Source organism: Octodon degus, unplaced genomic scaffold (genome assembly GCF_000260255.1).
Source record: "Octodon degus isolate 3935 unplaced genomic scaffold, OctDeg1.0 scaffold00104, whole genome shotgun sequence".
Lineage (NCBI taxonomy): Eukaryota > Metazoa > Chordata > Mammalia > Rodentia > Octodontidae > Octodon > Octodon degus.
Window position 1 is genome coordinate 6,626,816 of NW_004524680.1, and position 17,201 is coordinate 6,644,016.

General features: G+C 38.2%; 1 protein-coding gene across 4 annotated transcripts in view; it reads left to right on the top strand.

The window, feature by feature from the left end:
• Positions 1 to 17,201, top strand: part of Ptk2 (protein tyrosine kinase 2) — a 365,697-nt gene continuing 348,496 nt past the window's right edge. For 3 of the 4 annotated variants that reach the window (XM_023723973.1, XM_023723974.1, XM_023723975.1), the window contains exon 1: positions 1 to 60. The gene's annotated coding sequence lies outside the window, so the exon portion shown is untranslated. The remainder of the gene's footprint in view (positions 61 to 17,201) is intronic. The other variant, XM_023723976.1, reaches the window with a different exon arrangement.

A 17,201-nucleotide genomic window follows, 5' to 3' on the forward strand; every position in this document is an offset into this window, starting at 1 on the left:
TACCCGGCGCCGCCCCGCCGCTGTCCGCCTCTCCTCAGCCTAGCGCCGTGCCGCAGCCGGGTGAGTGCGGGGTGCGGCCCCTCTGAAACTGGTTAGCGGGCTGGGCCGCGGCCGGAGGAGGGAAGCAGAGCGGGGCCAGACCTGCTAGTGCGGGCAGCGGAGACGGCCCCACCCGCGTCGTCCCCGTCGCCCTCGGAGGAGGGGAGGCCGGGATCTCGGGGAGGATGAAGCCGGGGCGCCCGAGACGCTTGGGGGAGATGAGGGCAGGACGCGAGGAGGCCGGGGCGCGGGGAAGACGGGCGAGACTAGGGGCACGGGCAGCCTGGGCGCTCCGGTCCCCGCAGGAGGGTTGGGAGGCGCGGGGAGACTCGGGGACGTGAGGAGGCCGGGGGCGCACCGGGCGCCTGGGAGGGCGGGGGGCGCGGGAGGCCGGCGAGCCTGAGGTGCGGGGAGGCTGGGGCTGCGGGGGACGCGCAGGAAGGCCGGGCGTCTGGGGAGGACGGCGAGCTCGGGGCCGTGGGTGCGTGGGGAGTGCGAGGAGGCGCCGGGGGGAGAACGGACCGGCCGCCTCCGGAGTGGACGGAAAGCTAGAAAAACAAAAGGGGAGAGGAAGGAGGGAGAGGGAGCTCCGCGGGGACGCGGGCCCCGGCCGTCGGCAGGGCTCCGGGCCGGCCGGCGCTGCGTCTGTGAACCGGAGCCGACGGAGTTGCTGAGCCCGAGGCTTGCTTCCCGACCCTCGGAGCCCGAGAGTCATTGTGCTGCCCAAGTTTCCTCCGCGCCTCCGCCCCCACCCCAACTCCGCCGCGCTGTTAGGTGGGGGAGCTGCGGGCCGGCTTTCTCTCCCGGCTCCTTTTGTAGCTCCGGTTTTCTCCGAAGGGCGCGCGTGTGTGTTTACTTGTTTCTGTTTAATTTCAGGATTTTGTAGGGAAATGGACCAAGGATAAAGTTTTTTTGGTTTTTTTTAATTTTCCTTCTCTCTCTTTGAGAGCCATTTCAACAGTGCTTTATTCTTGTACAGTTAGTTGCAGCTGGGATTTTGGCAGTGAGTCTAAGATAATAGTAATATTGTAGTCATTATGGGAACTGGTTGAAATACGTTGAAGCTGGAGGCAATATGAGAGTTTATGGATTTGTATTTGTCTTGACTGTTACTGGGATTTTTTACTTAGAGTATGAACGTTTTCATGAATGTAAAAATAGACCGTTACAATTTGAATTGAAATACCAGGCCTTAATGTTACATTTGTAAACGGGAAATGTAAATGAAGTCTTGTTGAAAAACTGATCAATAAACTTAACTTTGAAAGCCTGAAAAGTAGGACAAAATATATGAAGATCAAGATATACACAAATTTGCATTTAACTTATTTTTATTTGAGATACAGTAGATATGTTTTTAATCTAGTTTTCTTTTTTTAATTTAAAAAATCCTACGAGTTTTAAACAGGTAACTTCTGGGGATCCTATCCTGGGCCTCCTGCCTGCAAGGCAAGAACTGAGTAACATCCAGAAGTCCCAACAGGAAACTTTTTAAGGATGTTTGTGTTCTAGCATCTTTGTGAATGTAATCGTTTTATATAGATGGCTCTCATCGTGGAGAAAAACTAGCTGAGCCTACCTACTATCAGTCTCTTGAACACTTCAGTGTACTAAATGTTGCAGCTACATTAGGATCAATATTACAACATTTTCTTTTGAAGAATTTCATTCAAATCACTTTCAAGTTTAATAATGAATAGAGGCAGGGATGGTTTCAGACATACGTTTGTGTTTGGGAAGAGCCAATCATCACACAAGACTTTCATTGCAGTATACATCCATGCAAAGGTAATATGTCAAGAAGCAAATCCTTGACAAAAAAAAGTTCTTAACAGGTGGGAGCAAAGAATAAATACCAGGCAAACTCCCTAGAGTTCAGTTAAGAAGAAATTTTCACTGATGTAGCAGTGAGAAAAAGGAAAGTTAGGCAGCAGTGAGGATCATTAAGGGGTTTTTCAGTAAAGTGGTTGCTGTAAAGATCCATATCTGCTTGGGAATTACAGCGGATTCTTCAGCTGGTTACATAACTTCTGAGAAGTTGGAGAAGGTGTCTAAAAAAGATCATTGTTAAAATTAGCTGCTTAAAAAATTGGTTGGTCATTTAGAAGAGGCAGTTTTATATTACGTTTTGTTCAATAGTATAAGAAACAATTGTGAAAATCACTGCCCTATCATGATATATTAATTTGAGTTAGATTGGCTCTTATATCTGTAGATTTTTTTCCCCTAGAAACTTTACAGAAACATTTTTCTCTGTATTTTATGCTGTCTTAAATTTGAGAGTATAATTAAAATTGCCTTAAGAGTTACAAAAGGTGCTATTTAGAATGTTTAAATCTTTCAGTTTTGCAATTAAATACACTCAGTTTAGATAAACTTTTGCCTAGATCATTTATTTTTTAAATTTCAGTGAAGTTAGTCATTTTCTGACTTTAGTATTTATGAAATGATTTTTAAAAACGCATTTAGTATCAATACCTGATGAAAAATACCTGTTCCTTATTATGCCTAAGATGTTTGAAATGCAGTGAGATAGTGAGGTTAAGCTTGATAGCCTAAATCGTGTGATAATAACAATAAGCTTGTCTTCTGGATGGTTAACAACCTAAGTTTGCAGACCAAAATTAGAGAAAAAGGAGGGCTACAAGGAAAGCCAACATTTTGGCCCTAACCTTCTAAGGTCAATTAAGACTCAGGACATATGAGAACTTGTACTGTAACGTCATGTACCTCGGTAGTGTCCCAAATTTTCTGATCAAGAAGATTATGGGGCCAAAGAGGAAAGTGATCGATGATGTAGAGTGTGCCTAAGGAGAGTCACATGGGGAGAAAACACACTCTCAGGCATTCACAGAGAGCACATTGGCCAAGCAATGGCCGTGACTCATCCACATGGCTGCACTGACAAAGGTTCTACAATCTGAGGTACAGGATCTCAGGATAAATCCTGAGGGCATTTCACTGACCTTCTCAGACCAAAAAGCTACAACTCTTGTTGCATAGGTCCTGCTTTACCTTGGTCTTAACCATCCAGTAGAAAAGTATGAAGACGAAATATAGGAAGTAAAGCCATGCTGTTATGTTGAGCTGTGGGGGACTCAGGTCAATAATTTCTGACATTGCCAGTTAAACAGAAGACCCAATGCTATTATGGTCTACTGGACTCTTTTAGAATATTTTGCTGAGTTTACACACCTATAATATTCAATAATGGAACTTAGAAAAAATGGGGTATACCGATGAATGTCCATTTTGTATCTGTGTATTCAAAGTGGTTAGGATAGATATACAGTTACATTCTCTTAGTGAATAGAATGATTTGTTCTAATGGTGTTTGTAAATAGGATCTCAAGTCCTCATCTTGTACAGCAATTAACCACTAAGAAGAATATATGCAGTGTATTATTTGTTGAAACTGTACTTCCGATTTGATTTGAAACTGTCTCATTGCTGTTTATCAATAAAATTTTGAAAAAAAAATAAAAACGCATTTAATATAGAATATCACTATGCAGTTCAGGACTTGTAGTGATCCTGGTGTTTTTTCAGCCTCCCTAGTGCTAGACGTAGAGGTGTGGGCCACCACACCCATCCTCAGTGGCTGCCTCAGGTGCAGCATGTAGTGCTGGGGATCAAAATCCAGTCCTTGTGCTTGCCTAAGCAAATGCTTAGTCTGCTGAGCTATCTTGTAGGCCCTCGAAATGATTTGTTTAGGTTGTAAAGATATCTGAGAAAAATTTAGCTTCTGTACTATATTTTCCTTAAAGCTCTAGATCTTTAAGAACGTGCTGTTATTCTGCTTTTTTCAATTAAGATTCCTTAAATAATCCATAGTACATTGCTGTGGGAGTGTTTGAGAGTTTTTACTGATGTCTGTGTACATTACTTAAGATGCAAAGTTTTAAAATTTGGGCAAAGTAAATGACCTTGTGTGAATTAGTAGTAATATACTTCAGGTGGCTTGTGAATGTATCCAAGCGATTGGATATTAAGATGGTTACCAGTCCTGAAGCTGGCCTAGATGTAAGTCTTGACTCTTTGGCTTTGGGTCACTAATCTTGCCAAGCTGCATTGAGAAGTTCTCCTCTAAACTGTATTTTGTGTTGGATTATTTGATCTCATTCTTGCCTTTTCTCTCTACCATCATTTTGGCAAAAGTTTATTTCACTTTATGACTACCAAACAGTTACTTAATGCAAGAGAAATGAAATTTATGTCTCCTGGTTTTACTGATTTTTAGGACTTGTGCCAAATTTTATCATTCAGAAGTCTTTTTTTATTCCTCTAAATTAAGTATATATATATATATATATATATATATATAGATCACTTTTTTTTTTTTGGTCTTTTTAAGGCAGGGTCTCACTATGCAATTCAGGTTGGCCTTGAGCTCACTTTGTAGCCCAGGTTGGTCTCGAACCTCCTGAATGGTGCGATTACACCTGTGCACCTACCAAACCTGGCTCCATGATTACATTTATCATAGGCTGAACTCTAAATGTATTTTTGATTATGAACCCTACTATGTATAACTATTGTTTTTTATATTTATATTTATTGGGCTCTGTGATAGCAATTAAGATCAGATAAGCTTATATATGTCAACTTTCAGTTTAAAGGAAATTCTTAGCACATGCTGCATTGTAGGCTGATCTTTATAGACATTAATGAAGTGATTTATAGACAGAAATGGAAAATAACTGGTTTTTGCCTGAGCGGCACTGTTCTTGTCTTTAGCAGCTGGAAGCTTCAGAGAGAAACACTAGTAGCACCCCTCAAAGTTCATCATTTTTAAGAATATAAAGTTGTTTCCTTATAAACTGATTAAAATGAAGTAAAAACAGTCTTCTCTAAGTCTCACTGATGTACATTTCCATTTACTGTGAATTAATTTTTCAGAAACAAAGAATTCAAAGCCATAGTTTGAACATGATCTGGTACTGGAGAAGAACAATCATGTTATTTGGCCCTTGTGGGTACTTTGAGTTGGGAAACGTTACTGCCTTTGTGTAGATCGGTGACATTTGGGAAAGCCTAGGATTATAAATAACATTCGCTGTCCATTCTATGCCATATTGAGGCTTCAGAGCTTTGTCTTCTCTGTTCCCCATGAGAACTGTTGGGCCGCAGGTGCACTTCCATCTTCCTTACACAGATGAAACATCAGAAACTTGGAATTAGAGTAGCTTGTCCAGGTCACTGAACTCAGGCCTGCTACACTCTGGAAGGGGAAAGGAAGCTCTGGCTACTCAACATGCCTGCAGGGCTAGAAAACTGAATTCATTTATCACTTAGCCCAGTCTTGAAGTAGGAGTACCCATGTGTAATGGTTGATGCATTGTGTCAACTTGAGAAGTTTCAAGTTTAAATCACTTAGCAGGGAGCCAGGGTTCTTACTTTGTAAACATCCTCATCCAGTGCAAGAGGATGGCATGGAAATGGTGTAACATACACCTGCCCTTGAGGGTGGTAGCCTGCATACAATATAAGGGAGGGAAAGAGGCTTGCTCTTACTTCTCTTTGGTCTTGCTGCTTTTTCTGTCTTCTGCCACCTTGAATGGTTGCCCCTGCACCATGCCAGCCTGTGTTGGAGCCAGCTGATTATGGGCTCAAACCTCCACAAACTGTGACCAAAATAAAAATAAGCCTTTCCTTCCTTGATTTTGGGTGTCAGGTATTTTGTCTCAATAGTGACAGAAAAGTATCACTGGGAAGTTCAGAAAATTGCATTTTATATTTGAACCTGGCACTTTCAAGATTTAGCTGATCAACATGTACTGTGGAGGGCTGGGGAGAGAACGCAGTGGCTTAAGGACAAGGCAAGTGCAAAGTCCTGAGTTCGCAATTCCCAGTGCCCCACCCCCCCCAAAAAAAACCCTTCAATAGTACTGTATAGGTAAACTTTTCTTTCTTTCTTTCTTTTTCTTTTTCTTTTTTTTAGGTAAACTTTTCAGTGAATGTATCAAAATTGTTTAAATCAATTTAGAATTAACTAGTTAAATAAAAGTATGTAATTTGTGGTATAGTGATTGATGCTTCTTATTTGCCAAGAGACATATTTTAGTAACTCCTACACATATACTTTTGGGGGGCATTATTTACTAGGGGAACATTCATAGCTTAGTAGCACAGAGGGAAAAGACTTATTTCTCCTCATGCAGATGTGTCCCTTGCCTTTGCAAGGATTTATACTATAAATCCTTAGTATTTATAGTATCTAACACATTGCTGCTCTGTAAATGTTTCTTCAGTGAATGTATTCATTCTCACTGTACAATTTTCCATCCTGCTTTGAAGTGTTGACCTACTTTCTTCTTTGTTACTTGGAATCACTGGACCATAACCAAGCCTCAGATGAACCCCTAAGTCTTGTTTCTGGTGGTCCATTCCTAGGACCCCTTTTCTGTCTTTATATTCTTTGTTAAAATTTCTGTTGTCATTTGGTTTGTGTTCTGCTTTGAATGTTGGTGCTTGATGTATTTATCTACTTTCTTGATCATATTTTTGTCTTTGCTGAATTGGTGATGAATCAGCTTAACAATTTTATGTATTATATTTTTCGTAGTGGGTTATATGTCTGAGAATTGAGATACATTCATTACTGGAGAAAGTTAATTTTCATTAGCTGATGTTTTGTTTGCCTTGTTTAAAAAACTTTGAAACTAACCCAGAACTTACACTAAGGAAAAACTTATTTTCATCTTTGCTTTATTTTAAAGTAACTAGTGCCAACTGGTACAGTGGCACACACCTATAATTCTAGCTGTGGCAGATGGAAGCACAAAAACCCAAGTTTGAACACAGCTTAGAGAATTTAGCAATTTAGTCAGACCCTATTTTGCCCCCTCGTACCACCAAGCAGACAAAAACTAGTTTTAAACTTGAGTCATGAAAAAGTGTTGCACTATTTACAATTTTGAAATTTTCTTTTTAGAAACTGATTTTTATAGGATTTGATTTTATATTTATTTCTGTAGCTGGGGTATTTAACCCAGAGACATTACACTGAGTTACATTCTTAGCTAATAATAATAATAATAATAATAATAATAAATTTATTATTATTTTGTCTTTTGGAGGTGGGGGCTCACTATGCAGTACAGGCTTGAGCACACTTTGTGTCCCAGGCTGGTCTGGAACTTGCACCGATCCTCATGCCTCAGTTTCCCAAGTGCTGGGTATTACAGATGTGTGCCACCACGCCTCTTAAGTTTTCTGAGACAAGGTCTCATTAAGTTGCTGAGTTGTCTGAGTTTGGCTCCTGCCTCAGACTCCTAGGATGTTAGGATTGCAGTCATGGACTATTATACTCAGCTGATCATGTATTTATTATGACTCATTCCAAATTCTGAAGACATAGACATTGCCCAGAATGACACAAAAAGTGTGGGATTTAAAAAGATCCATAATTATTGGTCCAGAAGCCGTAGCATATCTTGTGTTAATCAGCTGGATTCATTGGATGATGTCCAAGGGTTTAACATGTTCAGAGCTATGTAAAAGAGCAGAATTTTCCTAATGCTGAAATGCCATTTAAATGCCAGACTAATTCATCCTTGACTTTGTTCAAGAAGTGTTTTATTGTTGTGTTGTTTAGATAAATTATTTTGAAACTGACAGGTAAAAATACCATCATATAACAGGAGAAGTCAATGTCTAGGTATGAAATCTGTTCCTGAGATTTTTTTTTTTTTCTCATCTTGGTCTTCCTTCGAGAGTTTCTCCTTCATCTGTTGCTATACTGTTTGGAAGAAACATATATACACATTCCCAAAAGCACGAGTGCTTTTCAGTGGCTCTCTAAGCAATGATGGGACTATAGCATTACTTTTACCTACATTTGTGGAAAATGCAGGTGATCAGGCCCCATTTCAAATCTGAGTCAAATTCTGGAGAGAGGGCCGAACAAGCTGTTTGAACTTGCTGACGGGATGCTTTGATGCATACCAGTGTTTTTAAAAATCATACATTAGATCATTTAAAAATAAAGGCAGGTCATAACTTTAGAAATTTATGTAGCTTCTTTTGTGCTAATGAATTTGCTCTTACTTCAGGAATCTTAAATGTTTATAGTTTTAGGATTTTCAGAACCTTGGGCAGTCTTCACAACTACTTCTGTTTAGAGATATTGAATATTTTATGCTTGGACCATTTCATTCTGATAGATATGAGAGTGTGTATGCATTGGTGCTTTATGTCCAAGTTAGGTTTCCTGGTGGTTTTGTTTTGGTGTGAAAAATTGCTAGTTATACTAAAGTCAGGGTGATTGTCAAGTTGGAGTGATTATTGAAGTAGTATTACTTGTGTGCCTAGCACTAAGTTCATACGTAAATGTAATATATTTTTTCTTTGCCCTTTTTTAAAGAAAAAAGCTAACTTTAAAGGATCTATAAAGATGAAGTTGGCAATATGTCTTTTATATATATATATATATATGTATATATAACATACTGTACATAATTTGGTGTATCTCTTAAGTGGAACATGCTAAGTTCAGTGACAGAAACTGTTGTCCTTTAGGTATCTGTGAACTAACCCTCCACTTTGCTACTATTTGGTCAGTGAGTAACTTTTTAATGAATGAAGAGAGTCAGGATAAGGCCTGAGTTGTCACCATGCTGATACTCGGTATGTGTAGATAAATGAGAGCAGTGGAAAGAAAGACTTTGAAAAAAATCATGTCTGAAGTGGGTTGTGGTGACATACACTGGATCTGAGAGGCCATCCTGGACAATTTGATGACAGGGAAACCATCTGTAAGATAAAAAATAGAAAAGTACAGGGATGTAGCCCAGTTCGGAAGCCCTAGGTCTCAGGGACACAGAACAAAGAAAAACAAAACAAAACCCAGAAAGATCACATCTGAAGGAAGTCAATCAGAAAGATGAAGGTAAATGACTATAATGACACTTTGTTGTACTCCACACCTGAATGTATGAAGTATATTCCACACATGTAGAGAAGAAACAGGGATAAACACATGAAATTGTAATGTAATCTCAGCTTAAAACAATGCAAAGGATGTTTGCTTGTGAATCCTTCCTCTGTCAACTTTCACTCAACTGTGGTGCTCAGTGAAAGCAAAAATAATAGAAATGAGATGACAGGAAAAAGTGATCTGGAAGAGTTTCCTTTTAAGATTGGTCAAGTGGAGTTAAAGCTATAATTTATAGTCTGCTACAGACTGTGATCCCTATTAAATGTACTTCTAAGAATGGCTGGCCTATATAGCTTTTCAGTAAACATTACTAAACGATTTTCCTGTACTCCTAGGAAGTTGGCTCCAGCCATTGGCTGTTCTTCTTTGGCACAGCTGCCTCTTCTTTGCTCTTGTAATGCTCTCCCTCTTTTTTTCTCCCCTCCCTTTCTCTTGGTTTCTCTAGTGTGACTGCCTCGTAGCTTTAAATAGCCTTTTCCTCATTATAATGAGGTCACACTTTTTTTTAATGCATTTACTGGCCATTTGGATTTACTGTTTCACTAAATACAAATATATTTTAAGTATTTTTTCTTTACTGATTTGTAGCTTCCTTATTATATTTTGTCAGTTACATGTTCTGTTATCCTCTTCACCTATTTTTGGATATGCAGTTTTACTGATTGAGTGGTGTTTCTTGATGGTAAGACGTTAGGTTTGTCTGTTTATTTTTGAGACATGGTCTCTCCATGTATGACAGGCCTTGAACTTACTATGTATCCTAGGCTGTTCTTGGACTCACAGCAATCATCCTGCCTCAGTCTTTCCACTGGTGCTAAACTGTCTGCATTATTACAGCTTTAAGATAAATCTTATTTGGAAATCTTCTTATTTGCTTCTTTAAAGGAGTTTTGGCTATTTTTGACCTTTGGAGGTCTGTATATGTTTTAGAATTATTTGTCAACTTCCAAAAAATACTTTCAAATGTTTTTTGGTATTACATCAAATGTGTAGCTCTACTTGTGGAGAATTGTTTCCAGTTTTGGGTAAAAAAGTATGAATATTTATGTACAAATCTTTGTGTGGATATAGGCTTTTCTATCTCTTGGTAGTGGTTGGATTCAAGATTAGAATAGATGGGTTGGGGTGTGTGTGTGTGTGAGAGAGAGAGAGAGAGAGAGACAGACAGACAGACAGACAGGCAGAGACAGAGACAGAGACAGAGACAGAGACAGAGACAGAGACAGGCAGACAGACAGGATCTTGCTATTTAGTTCAGACTGGCCTTGAACTCACAGCAGTCCTCCAGCCACAGCCTCCTGAATGCTGGCATCATGGGCATGCACCACCACACATGGCCTGAAGGTATGTTTTAACTTCTCAAGAATGGGCCAGAGTTTCTGGAACGATTGTATTATTTTACATTTCCATTACCAGTGTATGAATTCCAGTTGCTCTGTACTACTGGCACAACAGGTATGGTTAGTCCTTTAAGTTTTAGCCAACTTTTTTTTCTTCTGTGGTGTTAACAGCTTTATTTTTTCATTTTCTGAAAAAATAAAACAAAATTTCCTAACAAAATGGTAAGAGAACAACAATTTACCTATCCCCCATCTACATATCTTCCCAAAAGAGTTAAAATAATACTTACAGCATACATACATACCTGTATTTATAGCAGCTAGATTGTGAAAACAGTGTACATGTTCATCAAAAGATGAGTGAATGACTAAGGAAAAGTGTTTATATAAAATGGAGTACTACTCTGCCATGAAGATAAATTTAAGGCATTTATGGATAAAATAATTAAGCCATTTAAATAAATTTATAGTATTGTGGTTTTAATTTGCATTTCTGAAATGATTAATTGTGCTGAACATATTTTTCATATGTTTATCTGTCATCTATATATCATCTTTGGTGAAACATTGAAATCCTTTGCCCATTTTAAATTTTCTTCTTTCTCCCTTGCTGTTGAATTTTGAGAGCTTGTTACGTGTTCTGGGTACAAGTTCTTTTTTTTTGGCTGGCTCAGCCCACCCTCGGGCTGGGTGCAGGGATCGAACTGCAGTCCCCTGCATCTGCCTAAGCTTACCTAAGCAGGAGCTTTAGACTGCTGAACTATCTCGCTGGCCCCTGGGTACAACTCCTTGACCAGGTATGCATTATGCTTTTCTCTTAGGCTGTGGCTTTTTTCATTTTCTTAACAGTGTTTTTTGTAGTTGTTTCTGTGCTACTGTGGGAAGGGCCTTACATAATGCTAGGTGAACATTCTACCAGAGTTGCATTCCCAACTTTTTAAAATTTCATTTTTTAGATAGAATTCTTAATAAGTTGCCCAGGCTAGACTTGAACTTGTAATCTTCCTGCTTCAGGAAAGCCCTGTGTTTAATTCACAGTATTGACAAATAAACAAAACGATGGCTCATATGGGTATTCTGTGGATTTTGTAATGTGTCATATTTAAGAATTGTATAATCCAAGCCCACAAGTTTTTTCCTATCACCACTCCCTAAGTTTTAGATTTTATTTTTATTTTATTTATTTTTTCTGTCCTTTTTTTTTTTCTTACATGTTTCATATAGGGTCTCACTACACAGCTTGGATGCATAGTGATCCTCCTGCTTTCAGCCTTCCCAATACTGGGATTACAGCTGTGCACCACCATGCCTGGTCTCAGTGGCTGGCTCAGAGCACCCAGGGGCTGGGCCAGCACAGCATAGGGTGCTGGGTATTGAACCCTGGTCCCTGCACTTGTCTAAGCAGGTGCTTAGTCCGCTGTGCTGTTTTGCCAGCTCTAGATTTTATATTTAGGTCTATAATTTGTTTTGAATTAATTTTACTTTATGATGTGTATGGTATGGATCCAAATGATTTGTGAGAAAAAAGATCCAAATGATTTTGTGAGGTCTGGAATGATGGTACCTTTGACTAGAGAATTTTTTGTTTTGGTCTGTGTCACCTTAAACTATATTTAATGTTTAAGTATGTTTAATTCTTGTAGAAAGAATTCACTTCTGGTTTAAGAGATGCATTGTTTTAGGGAGTCTTGCTTATTACAGTCATGTTTTGAGTTATAGTTGACCCACTTTTGTTTGTGGGTTCCATATCTGCTGAGTCAGCCAATCAGGGATCAAAAATATTTATGAGTAATAATTACATTTGTACTGGACATGCTCAGACTTTTCCTTGTCATTTCCTAAGCAATATAGTTTAAGAACTATTTATGTAACATTTATGTTGCATTAGTTGTAAGTTGTCTAGAGAATTTAAAGTATAAAGAAGGATATGTACAGGTATATGTAAACACTGCCCACTTAAACATAAGGGATTTGAGCATCTGCAGATTTTGGTATCTGCAGAATCCTGAAAACAATCCTCCATGGATACTGAGGGATGATTTTGTATTCTTTGGAGCACCCACTGTGTAGCCTGATCTGGCCTCAAATTGACAGCAGTCCTCTTGCCTTCATGTGTGGCACCATGCCTAGCTCAGTCTTTGATTCTTGTTCCTTTTCCCAACACTGTTGTAAAAATGAAAGTTCTTTGATTCCTTTCCATCATCCCTATGCTGTTGTAAAAAATGAAAGCTGACTAATTGGTAAATACATTCAGGGCAAAGGTGATTTTTGTGCTGTTTATCTCTTTGTTTTCCTGGTTTTACGTTAATTTTGGCCTTGTATTTCCTTCTCATCAGTTTCTGGTTAATTTTGATATTTGGAAAATGTTCTGTCCATCTTTTTAAATCTTCAGTTGAGAAGTTGGACCATATAGTACAGCCTGAATCAAGAAGCCAGGGTAATGGGAATACTGAGCCACATAAGCTGAGCACTAGGTTTATGGGTTGTCTCATTACAGGTATTAACCTCTGTTCCAGAGCAGTAAACAGCTGAACTCTAAAGTTAAGTGAAAAAAGAACAGAATTTACTTTTTCAGTGTTGCTGATGGGTGTGTTGCAGTATCTTATTGTGGATGTAGTTTGAATTTTTAGGCTGGTCCCAAATCTGTGATCCTCCTGTGTTAGCCTCCTAAGTGTTTGGATTATAAGAAAACATACACATATATATTATCATGTTATACATTACATAGAATTATATATGATACATATTGTATTATATGATTACATATTAAACATTGGTTTTGTATGTCTGTATATCTGTATATGGAGATGGAGGCTTAAAGTCACAAAGTAAGTTAAGTGTCGGAGCTAGGATTTGAACTCAGGCAGGCTGGCTTCAGATACATGCTGTTAAACACTATACATTTCCACTTTTGAGTCTCTTTTGATATATTGGCCTTCTGTGTCTAAAAAGGATTTATAAAGGCTTTGTCTTTATTATTTTTTTCTCTTTTTCTTGGTTCTCCTCATTTCTTTTCAGTCTTACAGACTTGTAGCTGTTGTAAATGTGGGTTGGATTATAATCCTTTTTCATTACATTTCAAATGTGTTCTGAGCATTTCATTGCCATGTGTGGTTTGCTTTTTTTTTTTTTTTTTTTTTTACTTTTGTGTTATATTGGAACTAAAGTTCTTATTTTTAATATCTACTTTATCTCCCCTTATGATTGATTGGTTGTTTAATGTAAAGAATGTTTCTTAGGACTCAGTTATGGTATTAAGTATTTTTGAGATTTAGTTTGTAAATGTTTATTTGACAAATATTTAGTCATAACTTTCTAATTTCTATTAATATTCCTTTGAGATTCTTGGTTTACTTTAATACGTTTGATAAATTCCATTTGGGTGAATTTTTTTCCCAATGATCTTGGGACTTATTTCTGAAATTGGTTTATAGTCAGAAAATGTGTCCTCTGTAGTAGCAATTCTTTGCAAATTCTTTGTTATCTTAATAAACTCATATTTTAATTTGGCCAAGATCTTGGTCTTTACTTAGTATTTTTGGGTACCTAAAAAGCACTTAGGTTCCACCTGTGCGTTGGTGCCTTGGTTATGAAAAAAGTATGAGACTAGTGGATTATTAGTTTTTTTTTTTTTTTAAGTTAGTAGAGTTTCATATATTTTCCACCTCTGTAAACACTTATGACATTTCCTGGCTGAAGTTGAGATATTAATATACATGAGGGTCATGCTGTGATCACAGCTGCCTCCGTTTCAGTGGCATTTCTTAATTAAGTTGTTTAATTTTGTGTTGCTTTCTCAAGGACTCCTTTAAGAAAAAAATGTTCGCCCTGTAACTGGGAAAAAAAAAAAAAAATCAGTTTGTGAGTGTTCCAAGGCCTTTTCAGTCATCTTTGGATATTCATTTAGGTTTTTTTTTTTTTCCCCTCCCAGGAAATAGTATTAACTTGTAATTTATTAGAGTTAAATAATAGGTAAGAAATTGAGTTACACTCCTCCCTTAAAGTCTCAGGCCTTAGTAATTGAAGGTCTTTAGGTGTTGTAATTTGTGTAGAGAGGCAGGTCTGTTTAATAAAAGAAATTTTTTTTTTTTTTTAATAAAAGAAATTTTACCGAAGGAAAAAGACTTAGGTTTAAATAATGGTTGTCTTTAGAAGACTGGCCAAGTTGGATAGTTTCTGTGCTGCTTGGTGGCTTTACCTATATAGTATTCCTGATCTCAGCCTTTGAAGCATGTGTTTACTATGTAAAATGTTACATAAATGTCATAGTAGTGTCTTTAACAGATATCAGTAGTATTTACTATCAAGTCTGTTCCCTTTCACCTGTGTGTTTCAACAGTTTGTTATCTTAATGGACTCGTTTATTCTTGCACTAGTTCATGCAGTTAATTCATTTTTTTTTTTTTTCCAGATTTATTTAGTGCTGTTTTGTACCTGGTATGGTATTAAGGCCTGAAGGTACATATACAAGGGGGGTGAGACTGGTACAGTTCAGCGGCATGCAGCATGATATGTGCAGTGGCTGTGTCACAGCATTTAACTCTGAGAATCACAGGATGATTCCCCATGATACCTAAGCTCAGGGGTTAGCAGATTGACTCTGTTAAAAGACCAGGTACTTCATTCTGCAGCTTGTATAATGGTCTATCTCATATTCTCTATTCTTTTCTTTTTCCTCCCTGAGTTAATTGATAAGACTTTGACCATGTAAATGAAATGGCAGAACCCCAGAAGAGTCCATGATAATTTCCACGGTGATGCTCAGGATTCTTCTCCAGGTACAAGTTTATGAAGTTCTTTTTTACTCCCTCCTTGGGAATAGACTAGTGATCAAACTGCTTTTAGGAGGGAACGTTCTTCTAGGTTTATGAACCCTTGAAATTGTAAGCAGAACCGTTTTAAGAATATGACATTTTTCCTTGGATTGAGGATTCTGCAGCTCACATGGGTTTAGCAAAAGGAAGGCCAGTGGAGAGGAGGATCCCTTCCTTGTTATTAGATTGTGTACATCTGGAATATTGTAAAGATTTGAGATAATAAGGAAAAGCTCATCATCCAAATTCACATTTAAATGTGAATACATCCCAAACTGCCAAGTAAAATGTTAATCCATGAGACTGTTTCCTAGCAATTAGAATGTTTTCCCCTAGCTTTCCTTCTTCCCTTAGAAGATAAAACTACACAGCTTTGGTACATAGAAGGCCAGCCATATCTTTGGGACTCTTAATTGGTATGGCATGCCTGAAACATGCTGTGGAACATTAGACAAAGCTAAAGTTTATATACTTTTAAATGTATCTTAAAATTTACATGGCTGTGAAAGGTAGTGTCACTTGGAAGTAGAGTATGCCAACACCAGAAATGAGTATATTTCTTTGGATCAGATTTGAAGTGTGTAATAGTGAATTATAAAGCCATACTTAAATTTGTTGTGGGGAGCTCTTAGGTAACAGCAAAAGAAGCAGGACAGCTGGCAGTTGTTGAGATCCAAGCATCAGGCAGGTTGATTTCATGGTCTGTAGTCTATACTGGATTGGTTCATATTTGTCTGAGACAGGGTCTCGCTGTGCAGTTCAGGCTGAGTTCCCTTTGTACTTTCTCAGTGCAATTGTGCAAACAGTGCTTAATCATCCAGCATTCATGTGTGGCTGCATGGATGGACTGTTGTCAACTTGGGGAGCTCACTTGAGACTTGGTATCCAGGTATTTATTGGGGATTGTTGTGTAGGATGGCTGTATATTCTTATGCCTGAGCTTAGTTTCTGGCCCTACCTGAGGACAAGACTGCTATTTCCTGCTTCAGACTTTCTAGATTTAAAAAAAAAAAGAAAAAAGCCTTATTAGGTGATTTTAGGGGCTCAGTGTCCCAGGAGCTGGACAAAGGGCCAGACCTTTTTTTTTGGACACAATGAATCCTTTATTCCATGAAGCCTAGGAAAGCAAATTATTTTCATCATTGCTAGGCATGTGAAGAAATTATTTCTTTCTTTTTAGTGGAAGTTATGTTGCAACAACAAGTATTATGTGCCACAGATTTAAAAATTAAGCTGTGTATAGTGGTGCTTTCTTATAGAGGCTGAGACAGATTCTTTGAGGCCAGAAGTTGGGCCAACTTAGTCTCAGAAACAAAACCCAAAAAATAGAAAATCAGAATTTCTATACACAAGGGAGGATGTCTGCAGAAGTGTGTCATATGTTACACCTGTCATAGTGTTTCTGTAGGGGTTTGAATAAAGAAATAGGAATCACTTTGTGAGACAGCTTAGTTTTTGAATTAGGATTTTAATATATTGTGACAGTTTATAATTTGCCAAAATCAATAAGGTAAAATTTATCAGGAATAAATGTGAAAATACAGCTGAAAAAGTTGAAGACAAAGAGTGTCTTAACTCTGCTTGCATGCAGGAGACTTGATTTAGTTGACTAAATCAGTGATTGGGAAATTTAGAAAAGAAGCAGAAGCTAAACTTAATGTTTTGCAGACTAATAGGCCAAACAAGTATATTACGTAAGTACTTACTATGTTAGCCTCTCCAGAGGAATGGAATCAATAGAAAATTTGTGTATAATTAGGCAAGAGGATTTACAGTATTAGGTTGGCTTAGAATACCAAAAGCTGAAGAGTTCACAATGGCCATTTGTATGTATGTAGCCAGAAGATCCAGTGCTGCTCTATCAAACATGGAAGCACAGAACAAGAGGGATCAAGGATGCAGCATCAGTGTGAGATTGAAGGCCTGGATACTTACTAAAGAGTCACTGGTATAATTCTGCATTGGAAAGCTGAAGAAACTGGAGACTAATGTCCAAAGCAGTAGAAATAAAGGGTTCATCCACTTAGAAAGACTGGTGCTCTTCTCAGTGGGAAGTGCTTGCTTTTTTCC